This window comes from Punica granatum, chromosome 7, assembly GCF_007655135.1.
Source record: "Punica granatum isolate Tunisia-2019 chromosome 7, ASM765513v2, whole genome shotgun sequence".
NCBI lineage: Eukaryota > Viridiplantae > Streptophyta > Magnoliopsida > Myrtales > Lythraceae > Punica > Punica granatum.
Window position 1 is genome coordinate 5,861,639 of NC_045133.1, and position 4,068 is coordinate 5,865,706.

General features: G+C 36.9%; 1 long non-coding RNA gene across 1 annotated transcript; it reads right to left on the reverse strand.

The window, feature by feature from the left end:
* Positions 1-1,990: 1,990 nt before the first annotated feature.
* On the reverse strand, positions 1,991-3,400 carry LOC116213064. Its single transcript, XR_004157992.1, has 3 exons — positions 3,173-3,400; positions 2,824-2,897; positions 1,991-2,479 (listed from the first exon to the last, which is right to left on the reverse strand). It is a non-coding gene; the product is annotated as an uncharacterized LOC116213064 (long non-coding RNA).
* Positions 3,401-4,068: the final 668 nt, after the last annotated feature.

Below are 4,068 nucleotides of genomic sequence, written 5' to 3' on the forward strand. Positions count from 1 at the left end.
TTTTTTTTGGCTCAAGCAGCTTTTCTTTTTCTTTTTTTGGGAAAAGTGGAAGGCCTTTTTTTACTCTTAATGAATTTGGCTTCTCTTCATGTTTCTATTTCATGGAATCTAAGGTACATATGATATATGATTTATCTTCGTCTCCTTTATAAATATCGACTTATTGGCTTTGAAAAATCTTTCCCAGGTTCTTTTTCTCCACACACTATCAAGGGTGACTATCGTCCAAGTGGTAGAAATGTTCTAGCGTTAATCTTGTTGGAACAAGACATATTTTGCATCTAATAACTATGACTTAGACCATCCACGATGAGGCGTCCCGACTGGGGCCACATAAATAGCTGAGACGGTCCCTGCTAGCATAAACCGGCTCGGCTGCGACAGGCTCTAATAAATATTTTCTTTTTATAAGGATGGGGAAAGAGCAATGTTAGCTCTTATCCCTTCCACTGAACTCTTGCCAGCGAGAAAGATAATGTTCAATTTTTTTTTATTTAGGGAATGGGAATGACACTCACCGTTGTGGAGTGAATCCTCATTTATTTTGAGCCCCATTTTTATTTATGTGGCATCAATAAAAAAATTGAATTGAATGATTAAAAAATTAAAGAAAAAGGCCAAGTCATGTTTTATTCCCTTCGCAATTATTCTCTCTATGGATAAAGATTGCATGAATGAAATGATGCAAGATGATTCTTTTATTTATTTATTTTTACCTCGTCTCTATCTCATTTCTTTCATTGACCTCTGCTCTTTTTTCTTTTTTTTCTTTTTTTTTCCATAGTAATCACAAAGCCTCACTTAATTTATAGATTGGTGTTACCAGCATAAAAAGGGATTCGCACGTGGCCCAATCATGTGGTGAGACATAGACAATAATGAGTGAAGGGCGTTCGTTGTAAGTCGGAAAGTTTAGGAACCTAAGTAAAAATAAGGTTCTGTCCAGAACGGCATCGTCAAGATTAGTCGGGTTTAAAATCAGACTAGCGTGGGGTCACTGGACTCAGACTGAGTGGCTGGAGTTAGAGTCTGGACGGTGTCGTTCCAGAAGTTCGAATGGCAGTTTGCCGGAAAGATAAGAATGAAGCTCGAAGACTTGGTCAATGTGACATGTGGGATTTGTACAACTGAAGGCCGTTAAATAACTGTCGACCCACAAGCTCTCTGAAGTGAAGAAGTGGAGGTGGATAACCCACGATCTCTGTGGCTGTAGGCTTCGTCCTCAACGACACGGTCACGCTCCCTCAGTCTGTCGACAGAAGAATTGCCTCCATTCCATGAACATTTGCCCAGCATCTCAACGTGAGTGCAGTTCTTTGGATTGTCCCAATCGACCTCATGATCATCTGCAAGCCTAAACTACCCTGCTATCATGGATAACAGAGTAGGTCATCCTCTGTAGTTCGATTTTGAGTTATTTATGTATTTTTGTTCTTTTTTGTATTCTCGTGAAGTACACTTGTTCGTGCTTCCCCGCAATCAATGAATCATATCTTACCTTGGTTGTGTTTCATTGGTTGAGTCTCTTTTATCACAATCGAATCCTCTGAATGGAGGAATTACCTAAAGAACCCACAGTACTTGAAAGGAAAAGAGATTTCCAATTTAACTTGGATTGGAGATCGCCTTTCTCCCTTCACCAAAATCCGAAACAGTTTATTAGCGACCACAGTGGGAGGTAAGTCTTTGTTCCCAAAGAGTCGCCACCCAGAAGACATAACCGTTATCCTATTCAGGGTGAGGATCCTGTTGATCCCCCTGCACATGATTCTAGCCATGAACAAATGGCACAAGCGCAGGAAGGTTTGACCCCTGTGAGCATTGCTGTGGAATTACAAATTGAAGGTCGGAATGACCAACCTCGTACATGAAAATGTTGAAGTTCAATCTGTTGAGAGCCCTCAGAGCTCTGACAGTGCAACATTGGCTATGAAAGTAGCCAACCTTGAGAAAATGATTGAAGATCTCAAAACCATTGAAAATACTCATGTTGAGCTTGTGAATGTGCTTGAACAATTTAGTAAGTTGTTTGATACATCTGTATTGAACAATTTGGCTTCCAGTCATGGGATACCGAATGAAATGCAAGCTATGTTTAAACAGCATGAAGCCAATATTAAATCACAGACAGATAAGATTAAGTGGGATCTGAATCAAACTCTGGCTGAACATACTAATGAAATGGCTAGGTTGGTGTCTAACCAAGTAATGGTTGATTCTATATAAACTACAATGGTGAATGCACTTCTGACATTAATAAGGCGTCCTCCCAAAAATCTAACTTAGTTAGAGGCAAGGTAGGGAGGACAATTCTTCATGGATGTCTTCCTGTCCTTGAAGCACCCAAGGGAAAGGACTGACTCGCAACACCAATCGGTGTAAGGGTGATCCTTAAGGCACTGTGGTTCTAATATCTTCTTCACGTCATTTGCTGTTGAGGGCATTTTGGACTGAGGATCATGATACCGTGAAATAGCACCTGTCAAAATTGAAAATTTATTTGCAATTAAATATTCTAATAAATATTACAAAAATATATGTACGTTCTATTACAATCTCAATATTTAAAATTCTTTTTTCTGTCCCTTTCTAATATTTATAATTTACTTTTTTTTAATCAATTATATTTTCTATATAAACTAAAAAAAAAAACATAAAGAGATTGACAAAAGTAAGGGGAACTGCAAGAACCGAGAAGACAACGGATTACTAGTTCTGCGTGTTCTTTTAATTCCATCTGAAAACAAACAATTAGAAGTGAAAAGACTAAATGATACCAGTCATAGTTAAATGAGAGAGATACTAATATAAGCATTTACTAACATTGGATGAGAGCAAAGAGAACGATTGCTTTCAGAATGAAGGACGTTTTGGATATCTGAGTTGCCATGTTATACCTGTCAAAACCAAAAGATAGATTAAAAATATATATGTGTGTGTCTTTATACTTTCTCTCTTTCTATGATAAAAAGATAATAATCGAGGTTAAATTATTATAGAAGTGCATGTAAACTTAAATACTAAATCATAAATAAATAATGAACTTAAAATCATACGATAAGTGTCGTGTTGAACCTTCAGAGTGTTTCGCAATAAGCCATCTCGAGCATGAAATCCTAATCCTACCCTCGAGCAGCACAGACATCATGTACAAAGCAAAACGTTTTCTAACCTTCCAAACTGTGTATGAAGCAGTGCAGAGAGGACGGAGGAGTCTCTTGAAAGCTTCGCACCCGAACCAGTTTTCTCCAGCTAGACACACACACACACACACCCACAGAGAGAGAGAGAGAGAGAGAGAGAACCTCCGATCTCGAATAAGATACAGAGAGGGAGAGGAAGAGAGAGATGGTCTAGGGAGGAGGAGTAGGAAATGGGAGATGGTATGGGGGGAAGAGATCTTAAAAAGAGAGAGAAGGAGAGGGACAGGGAGAAGCGGAGGACGAAGATCGAGCTGTCTTTCACGGATTGAGGATTTTCTTAAATTTTTTATATTTTACTTTTATTGAGTATTTTTAATTTACAATATTTGACAAAAAAAAATCTAATTCTATTTTATTGTTCCATTATTCCAGAGCTCCAAGTTTTATTTTGACCTATTTATAATTTGCAGAATTTCAATGTTTCAATTATTTTGGTAAACCCGAGATTTGAACTCATGGTCATAGATCTATGTTTTTTTTTTCCTTTTATAAAACAACTACATGTTAGAGGGTCATATTTATATGTATGGGCAAAATCAAAATTGGAGCTTCCATATCCTAACTTATATATATATATATATATATATATATATATATATTGAGTAAACTAATTGTTTTGAACGAATGCTACTGTTGGGGATAAAGAAGTTCTCAATTTTCCTTTTTCTAGCATGAGAAATGTGTAATCAATCATTACTAGCATTTGATTAGGTTAAAAAGGGAAAAGGGTTTGTGCTTTTATTGGCAAATATATTTTGCAGTTACAAATTATTCAAATTTGTTACCTTCTTTACGAGTGTTATCAAGAGAACAAAGAAGGAAAATATGTCAATTGGTTTCTGTGACCAAATATCTACTGATGAAG